At 47.0% G+C, this 23,406-nt stretch overlaps 1 protein-coding gene across 3 annotated transcripts in view; it reads right to left on the bottom strand.

Annotated features, from left to right (window-relative positions):
* PAMR1 (peptidase domain containing associated with muscle regeneration 1) overlaps window positions 1-23,406 on the bottom strand; it is a 138,901-nt gene that overhangs the window by 64,044 nt on the left and 51,451 nt on the right. The window contains exons 2-4 of one of the 3 annotated variants that reach the window (XM_059709658.1): window positions 21,085-21,241; window positions 20,005-20,110; window positions 18,878-19,028 (exon numbers count right to left, since the gene is read on the bottom strand). The gene's annotated coding sequence lies outside the window, so the exon portion shown is untranslated. The remainder of the gene's footprint in view (window positions 1-18,877; window positions 19,029-20,004; window positions 20,111-21,084; window positions 21,242-23,406) is intronic. The other 2 variants (XM_059709657.1, XM_059709659.1) reach the window with 2 other exon arrangements.

Raw genomic sequence — 23,406 nt, 5'->3', positions numbered from 1 at the left:
AGGGGATGGGGAGAGCTTTCTAGTAGGAAAGACTAAATTTGGCCAGCGCCACTAGGAAATAATGATTGTTTACAAGTTTATATTACAATTTTACTTATTCTTTTCCCAAAAGAATCCATGGCAACATATATCATGAAAATGTGTGTGAGCCCAGCTGGTATGGCTCAGTGGTTGAACATCAACCCATGAACCAAGAGGTCACCAGTTGGATTCTCAGTCAGGGCACATGCCCAGGTTTCCAGCTCGATCCCCAGTAAGAGGTGTGCAGGAGGCAGCCATGGATGTTTCTCTCTCATATCAGTGTTTCTCTCTCTATCTCTCTCCCTTCCTCTCTTTCTAAAATCAATAAAAACATTTGGATTTTTTTAAAATGCGAGTTAAAGATTTATACATATACTAGAGGCCCCGTGAAGGAAATTCGTGCATGGGTAGGGTCCCTAGCCCTGGCCAGAAATCAGGGCCCATCTGTGGGGCTACCAGCGGGGCAATTGGTGGCCCCTGCTGGCACTCGCCTTGGCCGGCCTGGCACTGCCTGCTCGCTGGCCCCGCCCCAGCCACCACCACCAGTTGCCTCCCTCTGCGGGGCGACTGGGAGGGCGATCGCGACCCCCCCATCCCCCACTCACACCCGCCTTGGCTGTTCTGGGGCCTGTGGGCTGGGGGCAGCTCCTGCATTGAGCATCTGCCCCCTGGTGATCAGTGCACATCATAGCAACCAGTCGTTTCACTGGTTGTTCCACCATTCGGTCGATTTCCATATTAGGCTTTTATTATATAGGATATGAACAAAAGCCAACCTGAAAGGATAGACAATATGTCTAGTTTGGATGTGGCAAAGAGCAGGAAAAGAGGACGGGTGTGGCCCAGGGTAGCTGGATTTTATTCTTCAGTTAATGGAGGGTTGGCAATGTAGGAGAAGTGGGTGCTGGGCCCAAAGTAAAGTCCTAGGAAGAGAGTGTCACCCTGATATCCAGACTGAGGGATGGAGCAGGTCCAGACTGGCAGAGAGAGAGAAACTGGGCCCGTGGACGAAGGCCTGGAGCAAGGAGTAAGCAATGGGAATGGAGGGGAGGAACTCGAGGAAGGTAGAATCCCCTGGGCCAAGGACAGCCTGCATGGGCAGGGGCCCCGACACAGGTGCTCCTCTGGGGGAGAAATTCCTAAATCCCAGCCCTGCCCCTGAGCCCAGTGCAGTGAAGTAACTGAGAGGACGAACTCAGCAGTCAGGGACCTGGGTTCAGGTCCTTGATTCACCACTTTCTGACTACCTGACCTTCAGCAGGCTAACTCCCGCTCTGAATCTCTGTTTTCTCATCTGTAAAATGGAAATAATTATCAAACCCACTTTGTAGACTGTTGGAGGGATCTGATGCGGTCATGTCCATAGGCCTTTAGCCTAGGGCCTTGCTCATAATACATACTTGATGAACATTAATCATTATCTGAATTATCTTCCCGAGACTGACCTAAAGTATTTCCATGTTATGATCCTCCTTCCTCAACCTCAACTTCCAGGAGTAACTTTCCATCCAGGTGAAATTTGTTTAGAACAAGCACCAGGAGTAGCCTTAAAAGTGGGGGCAATACCAAATGGCAGCAAATCTAAGCAGTGGAGGGCAGAGGTTATAGAGGGGAGCTTTACTTTGAGGGTAGTCAACCAGCCCTAGTCCTTTGGTAAGGGGAGTGGGGAGGTGACTTAGTTTCCTAACAAGAATGGGTATTACAGCCTCTTAAGAGTCTGTTTCTACCATCAACTGACAGTTCCACTTCCTTTTTCCCTTGTCTTCTGTGGTCCCTATCCACACACACAACCTCATCTCTGCAGCAAATATACCCCATCAGGGTGAGGCCCAGGTGATGAACCTGACTGGCTTCTCCCTGAGGAAGTCCCTGGTGCCAGGTGTTTGCCTCTCCAGGCTTACGGGCCTGGGTACCGGCCCTCGCTTCTCTTCCTGGGCTGTCCTACCCACAGGGGTCATTGGTTCCTATTGGGCTGTTGTACTCCTTCGGGTTTGCAAATTTCCTGGGGCTCTGGAACCTCGAAGGGAATTTTCCAGAAGGAATAGGACACTTTTCCCTGGGGACCATCATCTTGTTGAACTTTACAATAAACCGGGGCTGCTAGAGGACGAGGGAAGCTACTATGACTATGACACAGAAAAGGGCACAGTTTGCCAGAGGCCATGCAGCCCTGCACCAATTCAGCTTCCTCTCCTCCCATCATGGTCACCTCAATTTTTCATACCAATAGAGTTTAGTCTTGTTCTAAATCCAGTGTTCTTAACCTGGGTTTCATGAAGTCTATTGAGAGGGAGTTTTTAGAGGGCCTCTGAACCTTTGGAAATTATAGGCAAACATTTTGCATGTTTTCTTGGTTTTCTTTTTGAGTAAGAGGGAGCCATAGCCTTCTTCAAGGGGACCTGTAGCTCCCAACTTTTTAATGACTGATCTTCATAAGTTGATACTGAAAATTTGACCAAATATTTGTTGAATTTGGGGAAAGTAATTTATTATATATAATTATTGAGTCTAGGCTATAAACTGCACAATGGGTATTTGGAGAATCTCCCCCCCCCCCCCCCCGCCACCACACACACACACATACACACCCATTTTTATATTTCTACCTTAAGAGCATTTGCTCTGAATCACATTGCCTAGTGTTGAATCTAGCTGGACCACTTACTACCTGTGCACACCTGGGCAGTTATCTCACCTATGATGGCCTTAGTTCTTTCATCTGTTAAGTGGGAAGAATAATTGTACCTGCCCAAATAGGATTGGAATAAAGAGCTCCAATAGTGCCTACACACTCAGTAAACATTAGCTATTTTTATTATGGCTATCTCTCCCTCCTGCCCTCACCTTCTACACCCACTTCTGGGAGAAATAAATCGCTAGAGAGGCCATGGGTGTAAAAAAGCAATATGTCATACTGGGAAGTAGGGAATGATACCTGGAAGTAAGAATTATTTACTTGAAATCAATACTGAGAAATCCACAATTGGCGTTAGTAGATGGAGTCAGGCCACTCATTTAATTACAAGTCACAATACCCACTCATTTTTTCATGAAAAGAAGAGGCACTTAACAACACCTGTACCTTTTTCAGTGCCACCATGAAGGCTGGTTGTACGTGAGCACACAGAAAGAAACAGCAGAGAAGGCTGTCCTGTGAATATCAACAGCTCCCCATTCTTCAAGCCGTAACTTGGGCAGATCAGCCGCTGAGCAGCAACCATAAGCCAGAGGAAAGAGCTGGGTGGAGCTGGTCTGCAAACCTGAGAGAGGCATCCCAGACTGCTGGCAATTAAGTTTGGTTTCCATCAGTTACACAAAACACAAAGTTCAAGTCAACCAGGGCCAGAGATGGAGAAGGGTTGGTCTGTGGAAAGACAAAGGGCCCTTCCACCGGAGCCTGCTGTAACCGGCCCCACCAGGGACGTCTCCAGCTCTAATAAATACCGGCTGTTCACCTACACAACAAGCAATAATGTTCTGCCTCCAGGTCTGGCTCAGCTCCACTCTCTTTCCACTGGGAGCCAGGCAAGGGGGTAGGTGCGTCTGTGGTTCTTTCTCTGGCCACATTCTTCTGGCTCTAGGTCATTCTTCATGCAAATTGCTAAAAGCCAGTGAGCCTCCCTCCTTCATAGTCCATGTGCTCCTGAATCATTCGGGGGAAACCTGCTCTTGACTTCCCTATGTATATTTATAAACTTCAACTTAATACAAAATGTTGTCAGTTCTGCAAATGAACTGCAAAGCATTTCAAAGAACACTGGCAAAAAAAAAAAAAAAAAAAAATCTGACCAGAATCCAAGTGTCTAGCTTAAGAGTTACATGCATTTTGGGTGATGAAGGAAACCAAAAGTAGGGTAACTCGATGAGAAGGCATCAGGGTACAATAGCACAAAGACACCGTAGTCAACAGACCCCGGGACAGATCAAGGCTCTACTACCCACCAGCTGTGTGAACGTGGGCATGTTCATTGGCCTCTCAGAGCCTCAGTTTCCTCAATTGTAAAAAAGAGGTAATGTTGGTGAGGAGATTAAAATGAGGCTAGCATATATATGGCAGCTCAATCAATGTTGACTATTATTATAACTATCAATGAATATATAATCTTAGAGTTTTTCAAAAAACCCTCCTTTCAGGTATTTAACTGAAATAAAACTTAATAGGCACCATTTTCCTTGGGTCCGATGATGTAAGTTAGGTTAGGTTCCTATAGTGAAACAGATGCCCCTCTGAAAAATATATTTCCTTGTATATTTATGCTTCCATTTGGAGGTCTAGGTAGAGTGTGCATTTGTTTGAAGACAAATTGAGAGGACCCTGTCCAGGTATTAAAAAAAGTATTCTGACACTTGTTAAAGACAATAAGGAAGACTTTAGTCAAGGGACCACTGCAATGGGATGCTGTGGTAGGGGAATGAGGTTGGGCCTAATTCTGAAGACAATAAGGAAAAGTGGGAATTTACAGACAAGGAGTAGGATGGGATCAGTGGGTAGGAAATTACTAACAGGAAACATTAAGGGTAAGGGGGCATTCTGGCTGAACTGATTTGATAGGATTCTTGACAAAAGCAGGCCAGGGTGATCAGGTATCTTAGGTGATGTGCGGTGTAAGGAATTTGATCAGATATCAAGGGTAATCAGACATCAATGATTGGGGACTTTCACTAAGCTGATTTAGCAAGACTTTAACTCTTGAGAACAAATCCTACTTGAACAAAGGCTCAGAGAATCTTGACTTAAGTTGAGTTAAGAAAAGAGTGTTTGTCACAGGGCTCAGAAAATCTCCTGCACTGCACTACTGTCTGTTTCAATGCTGCCACCTGTTCACTGGGATAAATAAGATCCTACATAATAAAAGCCTAATATGCAAATCAACCAAGTGGCAGAACGACCGGTCGCTATGATGTGCACTGACCACCAGGGGGCAGACACTCAATGCAGGAGATTCCCCCAGCCTGCAGGCCTCAGGCCAGCCAAGGCAGGTGCCAGCGGGGGCCCCCTGATCTCCCCACCGGTCACCCCACAGATCAGCCCTGATTGCTGGTCAGGCCTAGGGACCCTACCCATGCACGAATTTCGTGTACTGGGCCTCTAGTTTGTATATAAAGCAACTGGTCTCCTTTTATGGAACCTCTTTCCATGTGCTAAAGGAGAAAGTAAAAGACTTACCAAGTAAAAATTGTTCATTTGCTTATTAAGCACATTTCCTGCATATCTACTATGTGCCAGGCATCCTTTCAGGCCCTTAGAGTATGCCTGTGAACAACACCTGTGTGTCCAGGACTTACCTTGTGGATTTACAGAACAGATAGCACTGAGACACTGAGCAAATGTGATGAGCAACACAAGTGAGGACAGAATGTTCTGGGAGCATGAAATGGGGGGAAGGGAGCAATCTTGTCTGAGCAACAGAAAAGCTTCCTTGAGGAAATGGCATTGAACTTTAGAACCAAAGCAAAACAGGGAAGGGAGAGTAGAGGACATGTAATACGGAGTCTGGAGATGCAGGCAGGCCTTGAAGACCATGAACTTTATTCTGTAGGACATGGGAAACAATCTGAGGGCCAGCTTCAGAATCCAATTTGCCCTCAGACTTAGCTCTCTCAGCATCCTGCATTTAACAGAATGGAGAGAAGTGGTGTGGTGTGAGAGGCACTGAGGAGGTACAAAGGAGGGGGTCAGTGGTTATGGTGTACGTGGAGACAGCAATCAGATATGACTCCCAGTTGATGACCAGGTGGATATTGGGGAGTGCATGGTGGCGTACTGGAGGAGCCCCCTCCACCAATCTCTCTCTCTCAGATCCCTCACCCTGGGAGCAGCCAGCTGCCATGCTGCGTGAGCAGCCTCAGGGAGAGTCTCACGTGGAAAGGAACTGAGGCTCCTGATGACAGTTCTATGGATGAGGTTGGGTGCACATTCCCCTGCCCTTCCGATGGCTGTGGCCCCAGCCTGCAACTTGACTACAGCGTCATGTGAGTGCCCCAGCCAGAGCCACCAGTCCAGCTGCGCCCAGGTTCCTGGCCCACAGGAAATGGGTGAGATGATCAATTGTGTTGTTTTAAGCTGTTACATTTGTTACACAGAAATAAATTACTAATATAAAAAATTTCTGAATTGGGCAATCTGAGTTAGAGGAGGCAATAAAACTGTCTGTACCTTGGTAAACAGGCAGCCAGACGCAAACTGCTAGCCGGCCACAGTTTAAGACTCAACACAGTGAGAAATGTGGCCATCACAGGGAGGAGGCTTTCAGCTGTACGTACAACAAACCCAATTCCTGGGGCTGGAACAACAAGGAATTTTATTATCGTATAGAGCAGTGGTCGGCAAACTCATTAGTCAATAGAGCCAAATATCAACAGTACCACGATTGAAATTTCTTTTGAGAGCCAAATTTTTTAAACTTAAACTATATAGGTAGGTACATTGTTATTAACTTAATTAGGATACTCCTAAGGCTTAGGAAGAGCCACACTCAAGGGGCCAAAGAGCCGCATGTGGCTCACGAGCCGCAGTTTGCCGACCACTGGTATAGAGCAACAAGTCCATAGGTAGGGTGGCTCTAGCGTCCATAGCTCCACAGTAGTGCTAAATACTCAGATCCAAAATATGAGATATGAAATGTTAGCTACTAGTAAAATATAAAATAAGCAAAGGAGAAATTGAAGCAAAATGTTAGCATTTATTTATCTTTGAGGCGAGTGCATCAGTATCTTTTGTCTGGACTTTTTTGTATGTTTGGATTGTTTACAATTATATCTATATTTTATAGTGCTATAAAGAAATAGTTACAAGAAGATGTAAGGGAGGCATGTAGAAAAATATCTTCTAATAGAGAAGACAAACATTTATTCTTTAACATGAGAAAATATTGTATTTCTCATGTGTCAGTCACATTGTTGGCATAAGGGGGCATAATGAACAAGACAGTGATTCCTGTTTGCATGGAGCATATGTACTACTGGGCAAAGATCTGTAATAAACAAATCAAGAAGGAAGGACCAGGTGGTGAGAGCGCTATGCTAGCAATGAAACAGAAGTCTGCTAGAGAGTGGCTGAGGGAGGTACTTCAGTTTGTGGAATCAGGGCAGGCCTCTCTGGGAAGGTGACATTAACACTGAGACCTGAAGTAAAGTACCATGGGAGCCAGGAAAGGGTGTTCTAGGCAGAGGGAACAGCTCATGCAAAGGCTCTGAGCTGCGAATGAGCTGAGTGCGAGTAAGAAACACAAAGAGGCCAGTGTAGCTAGCCTGTAGCAAGTATATAAACAACGCCTTAAACATGGGGCAAATGAAAGGGGCCAGGAGAAAATGGGTTGATCAAGTGAATTCATTTCAATGCCACAGGACTTTGGGGCATCGGGAAATCCTTTGAGAATCTAGTCAAAACTATGGGCCACAGAAAAATAAACGCATACTGATTTTTGCTTGCAATTTGAGGATATGTGTGGACCCTCTGAGCCTACCCAGAAATGGCCTAATTCCAGCATGTGAGCTGAAGGCATGTTATTCCCAGTCTGGGAGGGGCAGCAAGGACACTAGTCATTCCTACCAAGCGCAGGACTCCTCTATAGGTAATATTTGCACTAGAGCTCCTACTGTACCAGTCTGGCATCTCTGACCCAATCCTCCTTTGTGACCCCTTGCTTCTCACAGTGCCAGACCTGCATGGAAAGCAGTCTGAAGGCACTTCCTGCCTACTCTGGCCCTCTCTCCCGTTCATCTTTCACAGACTTTAGCACCAATAATTAGGTCTTGCACTTCTAACTCCGCCTGGTGTCTGCTTCTTAAAGGAACCACCCAACACAATTGGTACCAGGAATGATCAAAAAGAAGCGGTGATAAGAAGGGGTTTGGGTTTTGGATCACTCACACACAGCTGGCAAGGAAGACCCCTTCCCAAATGGTATTTGGAGTACAGATAATTCCTGTCACAAGGTGGCAACCCAATGGATAAAAAATTCACAGGTGGCTACTTAAAAGAATAACCTGGTGGAGGGGAATGCCTTGCTTGGTATGATGATTCAGGCCTTTGAACATCATGGAGAAACAACACATATAAGGACAATGAAATAGCTGGGTTCTAAGTTGAGTTGCTGCCCTACTGAGGGATAATAAGAAACTAAGGACAATTAATAGTCTTAAAAACCAAGTGTGAAAGCCAGGAGGTCTCTTTGGTTGCTCCTGCAGTAGAAGCATGGACACAGTGGAGGAGCAAACTCAGATTCTGATTTTATTAGTCACCAGGCTTCAAAGAGTGTTGAATACCCAGTCAAGGCAGGTCTACTATGCTAAAACCAGTGCCTTGGCTGGAAAAACTTGAACTCCTGAACATGAGACCAAGTCATCTGGATCCATCCCCCAAATATTGTGGTTCCATTGACTTCCCTGAATCTTCCCTACAGAGATGGCTCACTTGTCCCTGTTAAGAACTAGAACTGGCTCCCATGGGAAGATACAGCATGGACCTCTCCACTTAAAGAGAGCAAGTGTCCTCCTCAAGACTTCCTCCCAAATCTGTCCTGGCTGCCAGGCCAGTAACCAGGGTTAAATCCCAGCCTAATCCCAGTTTAGGAAGTGCTGGGTCTGATCAGGAAAGAAAGAAGCAATCCCCAATGAAGCTCCAAGAATTCGCTAGCATGCAGGAAGAATTGGATCTTGAGCGTGCTTGATCAAGGAGTACAGAACATAAGAATGGATCAGCAAGAGTTCATTTACTTGGGAGTATTCTTTAGGGGCATGGGCTATACACCCTAGCAAGAAACCTAGGGTATGTGCAAGTTTGCTGTTAGGTAACTCTTAGAAATCTGGAGAAAGCAATAGCCTATCCCAACCCAAGTGGTAATGCCCGAGATGCCACAGACATGGTGGGGTTAAATGGCTCAGGGAAGTAGGCATGCTGGTTTGGATGGATATATTATGTAAGGGCAGAAGATCCATCAGAGATTTTGTTACATGGAAGGACACAGAGAACACACTGTTCATCAAGGCCATCAGGAATAGGCTGACCACTAAGGCATTCAGTGGTGGCTTTCCTACAGGCTAAGGTTGACTGTAGGAGATAAGTCACAGGACATGGTCTATTAATAGCCCAGGGAATGATGAGGACTTGAAGAAATAGAGTCCAGGTGATGGTATTTAACTACCATAAAAGGTGGGCCCTACAATTACCCTCAAAACCAGCTGACTTGAAGGGACATCCCAGGGGGCTTAACCTGAAAGGAGTTGTGAAGATGGTTAGTAGAACACATTCTCCTTAGGGAGAAAACAGATAGGTAGACAAGCAGGGTTGCTGCTTAATATAATCAATCAAAAAGAGCAAGAATGATGAGCAGGACGCTGAGGGTGGTAACCCCAATAGTAAGTCATGAACCTTGCTTAATTCCTAGACCTGAGCCAGTTTTCATACCAAGAAGTTGTTGGCTACAGAGACGAATGGAAGAACAGCAACACCACGACAGGTATATAATATAATGATTCCTTTGACATTTCCCTAAAAAGACATACAAAGACATGCATCTTTCATCACTGCCACCAAGAATGAAATATGATGTCTGTCAGGCCTCCCTGGGTTGGGTTCTGGAGACAGAACTTACTCGGATGACTGTGGACTGAGGAGAGAGAAACACCCATACATTCTGAGGATTACTGGACACAAATGACATCGATACCTAGAAACCTGAAATGGCATCATGCCCACCTGTTAGAGGCATATGAGAGCAAGTTAATAAAATGAGTCCTGGCCAAATGCCAAGTTACAATGGGTCCAGTGAGGCCATGGACCCACCTAGTGATCATTTTTTTCTGTTCTCCAAATATATAATTGGGATTGACATACTCAGTTGTTGAACTCCTACATGAGATCCTTGGCCCATCATAATAGAAAGGCTGAATAAACGCCACTGAAACCGCCTTACCCTTCCCAAGGTAGTGAATCAAAAACCATATCTCATTCCTGGGGAATGGTGGAGATTAATGCCACCCTTAAGAATCTTTATGATGCAGTGGTGATGGCCTTTTTCATATCTCCATATTTCAATTTAGTTCACCAATCAGGTCCCTGCAGAAACCAGATGGATACTGGTAAAATGGCAGAAGACAATCACATACTCAACCAAGAAGCAGTTCCAATATGGCTGTCATGTCATTCATGGTATCTTTGCTAGAGCAGCTTAAACATCCCAATCAGAGAAGAGACTCATGTGGAATGGGCAATAATTTACAGTACTGTCCTAGGTCTCTGTTAATTCTCCTGCCCTCACAGAAGGAAATCTGGACCATCTGGACATCCTGCAGAATATCACATTGAGTCATTACATCAGTGACAGAGCAGGGACAGTAAGAGCTGCTAGCACACTGGAGGCCTTGGGAAAGCATCTCACTTCAGATGGTGGGAGATAAACCCGATGAAGACGCAGAGGCAGAGCACACTGCTAATGTTTTCAGGGGTCCAGAGATCAGGGGCATGCTGAGAAATACTGTCCAAAGTGAAAGACATACTGCTGCATTTTTCATCACTGCCACCAAGAATGAAATATGATGTATGTCAGGTCTCCCTGGGTTGGGTTCTGGAGACAGCACAGTCAACACCTAGCAATACTATTCCAGCCTATATGCCAGGAAATCTGAAAGGTAGCCAGCTTTGCATGGGGCCTGGAACAAGAAAGGGATCTGCAGTCAGTCCAGGCCCTCGTACAAATAGCTCTGCCATGGATGGGAGGGCGATCTGGCTGTGACATCTGTCATACCATTGATCACCAGGGTTGAATTTGGCTGATCTGGCTGGCTAGACAGGTGTCCCCCTCTTTCCTCGCCGATCCATGTGCATCCCTCCCAAAGCTGCATGGTCGGTCAAAGGGGACACCATTCTGCCCAGAGGAGAGTATTGGTCTTCGGTCAAGAGTAGCTGCACTCCCCTGCTAGAAGCTCCAAACGAGCTCTCAAATAGCCCTGCCACTTGAAGCATATGACCCACCAGGCCATCTGTTGTTGGGAGATGTCAGTGGTGGGAAAGGATGAAGTAAGGACCTTATACCAAGCTCCAGTGGGAGAATCACAACATAGACCTCTGGGATTCTAGACCAAGGCCATGTCATCTACAGCATTTTCTTTTGAGGAACATATTCTAGAGTGTTAATGGGCCCTCGTGGACATGGGATATTTGATTCTGTGGTATCAAATGATCATTAATTTATAACTGCCCATCATGAGCTGAGTTCTATCAGACCCTCCAAGTCATAAAGTTACCCGAGACCATAGCAGGCCATCCTAAGATGACACTGGTACATCCAGAATGGATCCCAAGCAGGACCAGAGGGCACAATCAGGCTTCGTGAGTAGGAACCCCAGACTCCCATGCCATCTTCCATGGCTGCCCAGTGCCCCTCTCTCCACTTGCACCTACATCCAGCCATTGTGAGGGGCGTTTACCAATACAACAAGCTGAAGGAGAAAAATCCCACATGGAACATCTCGGAGTGTGAGCTCAAATGAAAGTGGATGGTGGGTGCATCAGAGAGCAGACTTGAATGACGGAGCTAAGGAAAGTTTTTCCAATGGGTAGAGCTCTGAGTGGTGCACCAAGTCATCTGCTTTGTGTGGAAGGAAAAGTAGCCTGAAGTGAGAACATATGTAACTCATGGACAGTGGTCAATGGCCTCACCGGCTGATCAGGAGTCTGAAATGAAAAGGACTAAATGAGTGGAAACAAGGAGGCCTAAAGTATAGGCATGTGGCTGGCTGGGCATATGGCAGAGGGCCCTACGTATCACCAAAAAATGTGATCATGGTAGACAAGAAAGCATCTACCAAGGAAAAGTCACTTAAGTAGATAGTAGAAATGACTCCGCTGGGTGACATTAGCCAGTATTTGCCATCAGCTACCCAAACCTGAGATGAGGGACACATGAACAGAATGGCCATGCTAGCAGAAATAGAGGTCACTTGACACAACAGCCCGGACTGCTGCTTACTGAGCCAATCAACGACCACCACCTCCAAATAACCTGTGGGCAACAAGGACCAATCCTGAGCCCCTGATATGGCTCTATTCTGACCCAGTAGGACTGGGCCAGGGACCTGAGATTTTATATTTCTAACAAAAACCCAAATAATGCTAATGATGCCAATGATACTATGTATTATAGTTTGAGGAGGAAGAACTTAAAGGAGCAGAAGTTACCTCCTCTAAGGTCATAGGCTGGACTACTGATAGTGGGGAACGTTCTTTCAGTAGATTCTCTAGGAGTCAGGAAGGTTTTGAGCAAGGACCACTTTTCCCTTTAAGCAGCAGCAGCAGAGAAGTGCTGGCCCTTGAGAGCTGGCACCAACGATTTAGCCTGACTTGATCCCTGGGAACGCTTTTTGGGAATGAAGGGGTTACTCTTTACTAAGGAACTTGAGGTAAGCAACAAGATGAACTATGCTGCATCTTGAGGGATTTAGGTCTTATAACAAAGTCTTCTCTTTCCTCTGCATTGCTGGCTTGACCTGAGGCCTTAAGCTTTCCATCTTGAGTTTCCATGAGCTGCAACAGAATCGTAACCAGGAGAAGTGTGCTACTCTCCAAAGGAGTTAGAGGTTGGGAGGGATCTGGCAGGCACCCCCCTCCTCATAAATCCAAGCCTATGCAACGCTATTCCAGCTTCCCTTGGGCTCTGTAAACCTATGTTAGTCCTTCTCCTTCACATTGGGCCTCCTGGGGCCTCCGGACAACCAGAAGTCAGGCTGGACCAGGGCCACATTCTCACCGGGCTGCTCACGCACGTCCCTGTGGTGGACTGGGCAGATTTACCTGTGATTTGGCATTGGGCCCCTTTTTTCTTATCATATTTCATTGGAAAATCTGATCTCATTTAAGGTTTGTGTTTCCACTTGTGTTTCTGGGCAGGTGACCAGTGGAATGCAGGCAGGGAAATGTAAACAGTTAATGAAATCTAACAGGGTCCACCCTTTCAGGGATATTCCATGCCTCCAACAAGTCCTGTCTCTCATATTTCCTCCACGGCGCTCTTCCTCCTGGCTATGGCCTGGGTCTGTTCTCCATCACCATGGTGAGCGCCTCAGGGAAACACAGGTGTCTGCAGTCATTAGAAATTCAAATCCACCTGCTGTACCATGTGCAAGAAGAAGGGCAACTGGGGGTCAGCCGGGATGTGATGGGTGAGGGGCGGCTGTCTGGGCCTGAGCCCAGCGGGATTCATAAATCATGCTGGTTTCCAGAGGCAAGGAGCTCTAATGGGAGGCAGGTGAGAGGCCCACCTGCAGCCAGGAGGCTGGATGCTATTACACAGTGGCCCCAGGAGGCCTTGAAGGCGGGCGTCTGTGGTTCCTTACACCTTGGAAGCAATTTATGGCCCACGCCTGCTCTTTCTCTCTGTGTGTCTCTGTACATCTCCCCCTCCTCTGCTCCAACCCTGTTTCCACTCCCATTTTCTCTGCTTCTTTCTTTTTTTAAAAAATATATTTTATTGATTTTTTATAGACAGGAGGGGGGAGGGATAGAGAGTTAGAAACATCGATGAGAGAGAAACATCAATCAGCTGCCTCCTGCACACCCCTTGGATGTGCCCGCAACCAAGGTACATGCGCTTGACTGGAATCGAACCCGGGACCCTTCAGTCCGCAGGCCGACGCTCCATCCACTGAGCCAAACCGGTCAGGGCTGCTTATTTCTTTTTCTTTTGTTTTCCTTTCCTCTCCTCTCCCCTGCTCTTTACATGCAGTGAAGTAAGGCTTAAGAACCCAAGTATGAGGTCAGAAGGGCACATTAGTTGTCCTGGGAAAGGGAAGTTTTCAGCACATGGCTGAAGCACATCAGGCCATTTGAAACCCAGGAAGCCTGCCTGGAGTGGGCAAATCGGTCAGGGGCCTCCAGTGAAAATACAAAGTGGTCCCATTTTGTCACTGTCCTCTGCTTCCACCCCTTTTCCACTTCAGCATCTGCTCACATTTTTTGTCACCATGGACTTCCCCTCCCCAGTGAGGAGACATTTGGGGTATGCTGGCATTATTTTTGTCCCTCTAGTCACAGGCCATGTGCAACCCACCCAACCTATAGGCTGCTTGCCTCTTAGCATCAGCCCACCCTTCCAAGTCTCAGTGGTCTTAAGGAAATATAAGATATACGTAAGTTCCCCAAACTCCCTAGGTACCAAAGACAGCGAGGCTAGAACTCAGTTCCGTCTTAGCTGCTGCCCTGGAAAACTTGCCTTTCTCCCTGGGTTCTGCTTCCTTTCAGCAGAGTGAAGGGTTGGACTCTGATCTCTAAGGTTTCTCTCACCTCTAACTTCAGTGGTTTATTCCATACGAATCTGAATTTCTCAGGTCTCCCTGGTCTATAGCCCCAAACAGGTCACCGATTATAGCCATGTCCACACATCACTGGCTTTTGTCCATAGCATCCTGGAGGACATGGGTGCCCCATGAGATCTCAGCCTCTGGTGTCCCTAGTGTCCCCTGGAGATGTCTCCCAGCTGCTCACAAACCATTCAGTTACCAGAGACACAATGCATCCAGTTGCAGCTGCTGAGTTTCTCTCTTCTCCCACCCCACTCACCCGCGGTTCCTGCATGAAAGCCCCTGAGAGCACAATGTGGCCTTGAAGCTGCTACTGATACTAGTTCACCGGCAATGTCCATACTAGGGTGCTGCCTGCCACTCCTACAGCTGCTGGGCCTCCACGTGCCAGCAGGTCCTGGTCCACCTGAAATAAGGTGATGGTCCTCTCCCTGACTCACAGTCCTACCAGGTCACCTGGACCTCCAAAAGGGCCCGCTTGTGCCCCAAGGGTCACAGAGTCCACAAATAGGTCCTCATTCTTGCCCTCAGAAGCCTCCTTATTACAGGACCCAGATGCAATCCATGTCTGACTTCATGGGGTCCTCCCCACCCTTTACCTCCCAGAGGGTGAGGGAGCCTCCCGCAAATCACTTCCTGGTGGTCCCCCCACCTTTTCTACAGACATGTTTGAATTCCATTTTCGGCTGAGACATGCCTCCTGCCCCCCAACATACACACATACACGTACATATATATGCTGCTGTGATTTCCATCACCCTAGCAAATAGGATAAATCAAAGAAGTGCGGAGTGTGTGTGTGTGTGTGTGTGTGTGTGTGTGTGCGTGTGTGTGTGTGTGTCTCCTCAATCTTGGGTAAAAAGAGAGAATTATCTTCCCCAACTCTTCCCCCAACGCATTCTAGAAGCAGGACTTGACCTCCAATGAAAACCTGTGACAAAAAGAGCAACTGGTGACTTCTCAAACTCCGTACGTGGTGACAAATAAGAATCAAAGTGACAAGGGAATAAAATGGCATACTATAAAGAAAGTAGTTTCTTGTGGTTAATGGAGGGGGGCCTGGGAGCAAGAATATAGGCCAGATGCTCAGTCAGGAAAATCAGCATAGGCCTATTTTAAGAACTAATGAAAAGAGCCTTGTAAAAGGACAAGGTAGAATAACAGCTATTTTTCTCCCCCTAGGAATGGGAATTAAAAAGTGGTTACAAAGAGTGGAAATCCAGGATTCCGAGTAAAGAAACCTGGAATCTAGGCCTGACTTTATCGTCTCTGCTCCCTCCTGACAACCCAGAGAGGACAGGTCAGACCATATGCTCCTGTGTATATATATTAATAATTAATTCATTGATGACTCAATTATTTTCAATACAGACCTAGTTTAGAGAATCAGGAGGACATGTTGGTAGAGTTGAGCATTAAAGCATAAAGAGGATGAGACACTGGAGTGTTGCATTAGTGATCCAGGTGATGTGACATGAGTAATACGTTGGTGTTCCAGGCGATGAGACATTGGAGTGTGACATTAGTGTTCTAGGTGATGAGACATTGGAGTGTGACATTAGTGTAATAGGTGATGAGACATGAGTGTTATAGGTGGAGGGAGCAGCACTTTCCAAGGCAAGCTGGGAGGAAACATGGTCTGTGTGAGGAACTGAAAAAAGACCAGTGCAAACTGGAGCTCAGAGAGCAAGGAAGCTGGGGAGGAAGGTAGGTCCCTGGGACCATGTTAAGGACTTCTGTACTTAGTCTTTTATAAAATACCAGAGGCCCGGCGCATGAAAAATTCGTGCACTCGGGGCGGGGAGGGTCCCTCAGTCTGACCTGTGCCCTCTCAGACTCCGGGACCCCTCGGGGGATGTCCACCTGCTGGCTTAGGCCCACTCCCCGGGCGATCGGGCCTAAGCTCGCACTCAGACATCCCTCTGGAAGCCTGGGAGCCCTCGGGGGATATCCAACTGCGGCTTAGGCCCACTCCCTCTGGGGAGTGGGCCTAAGCCGCAGTTGGACATCCTTAGCGCTGTTGAGGAGGCAGGAGAGGCTCCCGCCACCACTGCTGCACTCACAACCATCAGCCCAGCTTGTGGGAGTGCACTGACCACCAGAGGGCAGCTCCAGCATTGAGTGTCTGCCTGCCCCCTGGTGGTCAGTGTACATCATAGCAACCAGTCGTTCCCGGTTGTTCCGCCATTAGGGTTAATTTGCATATTTCCCTTTTATTATATAGGACTAGAGGCCCAGTGCACACTATTCATGCATGGGTAGGGTCCCTAGGCCTGGCTGGCGATCAGGGTCAATCTGTGGGGCGACCGGCAGGGTGATTGGTGTCCCCACTTGCACCCACCTTGGCTGGCCTGGCACCAAATGGTCGCCAACCCTGCCCCAAGCCACCGCCAGTAGGGGCCTGCGGGCTGGGGGCAGCTCCTGCATTGAGCATCTACCCCCTGGTGGTCAGTGCACACCATAGCGACCGGTCGTTCCACCAGTTGTTCTGCTGGTCAGTCAATTTGCATATTAAGGTTTTATTATATAAGATATACTGATTTCAGAAAGGAAGGGAGAGGGAGAGAAAAATAGAAACATCAATGATGAGAGAGAATCATTGATCAGCTGCCTCCTGCATGCCCCCTAACTGGAATCAAGCCTGCAACCTGGGCACATGCCCTGACAGAAATTTGAACTTGACCTCCTGGTTCATAGGTTGATGATCAACCACTGAGCCACACTGGCTGGCTTAAGTCTTGTGAAGTAGCCAGTCTTAAGTGGAAGCCAGTTTCTAAGACAGTGTCCAATAATCTACACCTCCTGACAGTTTTGTCCATGCATAGTCCCCACCTCTGAAAGTATACCTGAGTTATCTGTGTGACCAGTAGCACATGGGAGAAGTGATGGTCCATCACTTTTGCAATCCTATATAATAGAAGGGTAATATGCAAATTGACCCTAATGGCGGAACTACCAGGATGACCGGTTGCTATGATGCGCACTGACCACCATGGGGCAGACGCTCAATGCAGGAGCTGCTCCCTGGTGGTCAGTGCGCTCCCACAGGGGGAGCTCCGCTTAGCCACAAGCCGGGCTGACGGCTGTGAGCCAAGTGGGCTGCGAGCGAAGCAGCAATGGTGGGAGCCTCTCCCGCCTCCTCAGCAGCACTAAGGATGTCCACCTGCAGCTTAGGCCCACTCTCCCTGGGGGGAGCGGGCCTAAGCCACAGCAGAATATCCCCTGAGGGCTCCCAGGCTGCTAGAGCAGTGGTTCTCAACCTTCTGGCTCTTTAAATACAGTTCCTCATGCTGTGACCCAACCATAAAATTATTTTTGTTGCTACTTCGTAACTGTAATGTTGCTACTGTTATGAATCGTAATGTAAATATATGATATGCAGGATGGTCTTAGGCGACGCCTGTGAAAGGGTCATTCGACTGCCAAAGGGGTCGCGACCCACAGGTTGAGAACTGCTCTGCTAGAGGGATATCTGATTGCCAGCTTAGGCCTGTTCCCCCGGGGAGCGGGCCTAAGCTGGCAGGTGGACATCCCCCAAGGGGTCCTGGACTGTGAGAGGATGCAGGCCAGGCTGAGGGACCCTCCCCCCTCCCAAGTGCATGACTTTTTGTGCATCGGGTCTCTAGTTAGGTTATAAAAGACACTGCTATTTCCTTCTGCACTTTCTTGGATCACTCACTCTGGGGAAAAACATGTCAGGAGCAGCCAGCCCTGTGGAGAGTCTCACTTGGCAAGGAACTGAGGCCTCTCACCCACAGCCCTGTCCATGATCTCACAAGAATATTTTCCAGCCCAACCAAACCTTAGGTTGACTGCAGCCCTGGTCAACACTTCAGGGTCAAGAGAGACCCTGAGCCAGTCCATACACCCAAGCCACTCCCAGATTCCTAAACTTCAGAAAATGTGAGGCAATATGTTTGTTGTTGTCATATGCTACATTTTGGGGTAATCTGTTATGTGGCAATGGATAACTAATTCATATGAATAGCAGTAGAGTTAGAGTTGCTAATTGTGTGACTTTGAACAAGTCACTGAACCTCTCTGAACATCAATCTCTTTTTCCACCTATAAAATGGCAGGAGTGGACATGAGTAATAGAATGTTAACACAGGAAAAGATTTAGAGATAATCTAAGTAAGCCATGAACCCCTGAAGACAGACCAGTGGCCATAGACGAGAACACTGAATGACACAGGTCAGTAGCAGATGGAAGAGGGGTAATGTAAGAAGAGCCTACCATTTATTGACTACTTACCCTATACCAGGCATCGTGCATGCATTATTATCTCATGTACTCCTTCCATCTGAGTTAGGCACTAGGTTAAACCCATTTTGCAGAAGACAAAATGAAACAGAGACATTAATTCAACAGTAATCCCATCCTTCCATGCTTCGGAAAGCTGTGCAAAACTGGGGTCTAGAAATAATGGCTTAAGAAGGCAAAGCAGAAATCACCTGTTCCTCTGCCCTCACCTTGATTACTCTCCACATCACCCCCATCAGCATCCTCTAGAAAATTATCCCAGCCAGGCAATCCTCTCAAAATGGTCCTACCTACCTCCTGGGCACAAATTTCAAATTTTCAACTCCACTTTACTTAGGAGTCCTGGGGTAGGGACCATCAATGCTGGTGGGATTTGGTGTCCATGGTGTAGGCCAAACAGCAGCCACCCAGATGTCTTCCACATCATTCATTTCCCGACACAGCCCTGAAAATACAGCCACTGAGAGTTTCCCCAGGCTCAGTGGAATTTGGGGGTCTTTGTTCCCGCTTCTGGAAACACATCAACCTGCCAATTCTGGTGAAGGGGTCTACGACAATGCTCTTGGCTTTCACCATTGTTTCTGACACAAGCACTAGTAACTCTTTTCTTAGTTTTTAAATCTCATTCTTCAGAGAAGATAAATTAACTATACAAGTATGTCATGAAAACCGACTTGGCAAGCATGGCCTGCTGGAGAGGAGCAGGGATTGCTTTATTTTCCATGATCTCAGTGTAAAATAAATAGATTTATCTTAGATGTTCATGTAAGGTCATCAGGAGCACAGTGATTTAAACCGTGGCCCTTGGCTGACTCGAGTCCAGAGCATGATCTAATCAGGCCTGGAATTCTCCAAGAAAAAAGGGAAGGAAAAAAAAAACAGCTGGCCTGGAAATGTGGGTTTCAACGTTATCTCAGCACAAGGAAGTTTTCCCTTTCTGCTCAAGCCTCCTGGGAACCCTGCAAAGCCAGCCTGATGCGCAACATTTTTTAAAGTTTCTTTGTTCTGTTAACAGTGAGTGAGGTTAAGTCTGAGCAGACCTGGCCCTCTCCCTCAGCCCTCTCCTAACAGGCGCAGACCTTCCTCAGCGTGATGGCTTTGCTCGGGAATGTTGGTAGCTGAGCAACCTTGCACAAAGCATTTAACCCCCTTGAGCCCCCGTTTCCTCATCTGTGTAGCTGCGATCAGAACCCACAGTTCTGATTGGCCATTCCATGTAACCTATCATTCTGTCAACTCTCTCAACTTCAGGGAGGTAATATTGCTTTTGTGAAAATTAAATGAGATGACGGATGTGAAGTGATTAACATGTTGCCAGGCACATCCTGTCCCAGTCATTTGATAGAGAAGCAGTACAGTGATCAAGGGTGTGAGTGCCAGAGTTGAAGATGGTGCATCTGAGACTTGGCTCCATCACTTACCAGCTCTGGGCAGGTTACTTGGCCTCTCCGTGCCACAGTTTTCTCATCTGTAGAGTGGGCTAGTAATGATGCGGACCCGCTGCCTCACAGGGTTGTCATGAGGATGCTGCAATGAGATAACGCTTAGAATAGTGCCCAGGACATAACAAATAGTAAGTAAATGTTAGTTATGACTACAATGACTTTGGAATAATGAAAATAACAATCACAGCTATGCTTACTAATATTATCTCCCAGAAGTATTTAGGGTTCTTTGATTATTAAGCAAACAAATCACCTCTGGTTAACTTGTAAAGAAATTTTTAAAAATGTATTGGATGGCTCTAAGAGAGTTGGCAGAATCAAAGTTACATGGAACGGCCAAGCTTTGGAAGGAACCAGGAAGCAGGAGTCAGGAGCGGCCCCAGGTAAGTCACAGGAACTGACGATAGTACCTTTGAGGCGTTGCACTGAGAAGGAATTAGCTCCACTACCTTAGAGTCTCCCTCCAAAGAAGGGTGTGCACTTTGACATCCCAACCAAGACCAAATCCAATGGGCGTGGTAATTTGCCAAAGGAGACCTAGATATCACCAAGAGCAGGGGCTGGGATACTGGGCAAGCGAAACTACTGATGCCAGCTACAATTATGACCGCATTACTACCAATATCAATATTTATAATAATAATTACGGTGGCTACTGCTAATATTATTAGTCATTCAGGAAAGGGCAAAACCAATCAAAATGACAGTCTGTGAATATCTAGACCTGAACTTCATGAACACTGCGATTCCTAGCTAATCAGAGTAGCCACTGGACTAGAACCATTTTCATTCCCTTTTGAAAAAAAAATTAAGTTTTTCCCAAAATACTTTTATCTTTTGGAAAAATTATAACTTTCCCATGATAAAGGGAAGACTATCATTTCTGACCTGCTTTTTAAATGTATAACACTGTACCAACCACTTGGCATATTTTATCGCACTAACTGTATTGCCAGGCTCACCATCGTTTATTTAACCACCGTTAAATAAAGTTTAATGGAAACAATAAAGATAAATGTTGAAGTCATCATTTTTATCACTGTTAATAATTAATACCTTTAAACAGTGAATTGGCCATTCAGTTCTCCAGGACACACCACGAAAGCCACGCAGCTACTCGCCCTGGAAAATGCTACCTGGAGTTGCTGGTGTGAGAAGCAGTTCAATCACCAATCGATGCCTGCAGTTCATAAGTTCTGCCCCCATCATGTATCTGTGGTAAAACAGGAGAAACAGATGCTCATGGGGACAACTCATGTTTGTTGAATTATGAAGTGATTCAACGCTCAGGACATCCAGGTGCTGTGACAGCACTTAAACATGCTTGGGGGTAATGCACTACTTCTTAAAATAGTCTGACTTCCAGAAACTGCACTGCTGCTGGACTCTCTAGCTTAATCCATTCAGGGATCAGCTTTGAAAGCAATGTTTGTGTTCTGTCTTAATGGCGAGCCAACGGCTATGGAAAGGCAACACAGTCTCCTTTGGGTTAGAAATCTCTGGGCGCTGCTGTAAAGACCTGGGCTTCCCCATCAGCGGTCCCATGTTCTCTGAGCCTCTCTCGGAAACTGAGTTTCGGCAGTCCTGGAGCCTACTGCTTTGAGTCTCTCTACTCTTTTGAGAGAGCGACACATTATGAAGAGTGTATTGCAAGCTATTTTCCTTGGGGTGGTGATGTGTTTGCACTGACCTTTCTCTCCTCCGTTGACGTTTCTGTTGTGCCCAGCAAACATGGCTGCATACCAGGAGTAAGTGGACTGAGTTCTTTGCTGAACTAAGTGTGCCCGGGAGGACTCACCACCCCCTCCCCCGCCCCGCCCTATTCCTTGGCCTCCTTAATCACACCCAAAGGAAGACAGAGTGGGAGGCACTGAGAATCTACCCATCAGAACAGACCACACAGGCCACAGGGAGGGATGCAGTCATCAGACACTGAGAGACCAACGGAACGCACTTTGGAAAGTCTTATTTTATAATGGCATTGGAACCATGTATTAAAGAAGAATTATCCAGAAGAATTCTCTCAGCATCCTCCCCGGGGATGCATGCTTGGTACTAAAGGACTGCACAGGCCCCAAGTCTTGTCTAAAATACCCTGAGGGCACAGCGAGAGGAAAGGGGGTGAGGCCGTGCACACAAACTTACTCTAGTTAATCATTTTGGGAGAATTTTTTTTTTGAGGTCAGAGGTTTTTTGTTTTGTTTTGTTTTGTTTTTTTAATATATTTTATTGATTTTTTACAGAGAGGAAGGGAGAGAGATAGAGAGTTAGAAACTTCGATGAGAGAGAAACATCGATCAGCTGCCTCCTGCACATCTCCCACTGGGGATGTGCCCGCAACCCAGGTACATGCCCTTGACCGGAATCGAACCTGGGACCTTTCAGTCTGCAAGCCGACGCTCTATCCACTGAGCCAAACCGGTTTTGGCGAGAATTTTAATGCTGCACATTTCTCCCTCATTTAGAACATCTCTTCTCACAGGGGAGTGTTGGAAATCTGATTACCTAACCCACACTAAAGTAGCTGGGCATGAAAAAGAACCGGAGGGGGAGGGCAATGCCTAACTTGAAAGTATAATAGTAAGAAAACAACCGCCAATGCTTCTGGTTGGGCACTAACTATGTGAAAATGCTTGACTTGGCAGGTCCATAACTATCTTAAGAGGCAGGTGCTATTAACTTCCTCATACAGAGGAGCAAGTGGATGAGGATCAGAGAGGCCACCATTTGTCCAAGGCAAGCCCAGCAAGAGATAAATAAAAATGGCCAAAGCTCACATTACACCTTGTGTCAGCTTATCTCTGAAACATGATGCTGAGAGAGCTGTGCTCCTGCATCCGACCTACGCCTCAGAATTAGCCGTCACCTTTTACAACTACGGATGCCTGGATTCTTCCCATGACAAACAGATCAGAGGTGGGAACCAGGGGGGATGTTGTTGTTTTTTTAAAGGCCCTGGAAGTTGACTCTACTGAGCAGCTGAGTTGAGAACCACTGAGGCAGGGCACCATGCTACCACTCAACGAGATGAAATCTATGTCTCTTTCCTTCTTTGAGTTTAAGCAAGACCTTTCAGCAACCCGAACTCCCTCACTGCCCCTCTGCCTCCTGAGCAAGGAGAAGCGCCAGGCCAGAGAAACCAGACCAGGCTCCCTGGCCAAGAAGCCAACAGATACACCTCTGTGTCTGCTCCAGGGAGGTAAAGGGAAGACCCGAGGAGAGTCAGAAGGAAAACTAAAGGGCATAGAAAGAATGTGTGTGATTGGTCGGGAGGCCATGGGATGTTGGAAGGAAAGAGTAGCTGCAAGGCAGGGAAGGGGGAAGACTGGTTCTTGGAAGGAGGAGGTTTGGGGGGGGGGGACATTGGTGGGGGAGCCA

This window comes from Myotis daubentonii, chromosome 9 (genome assembly GCF_963259705.1).
Source record: "Myotis daubentonii chromosome 9, mMyoDau2.1, whole genome shotgun sequence".
NCBI classification, from domain to species: Eukaryota; Metazoa; Chordata; class Mammalia; order Chiroptera; family Vespertilionidae; genus Myotis; species Myotis daubentonii.
This window is presented reverse-complemented; position numbering and strand designations above follow the sequence as displayed.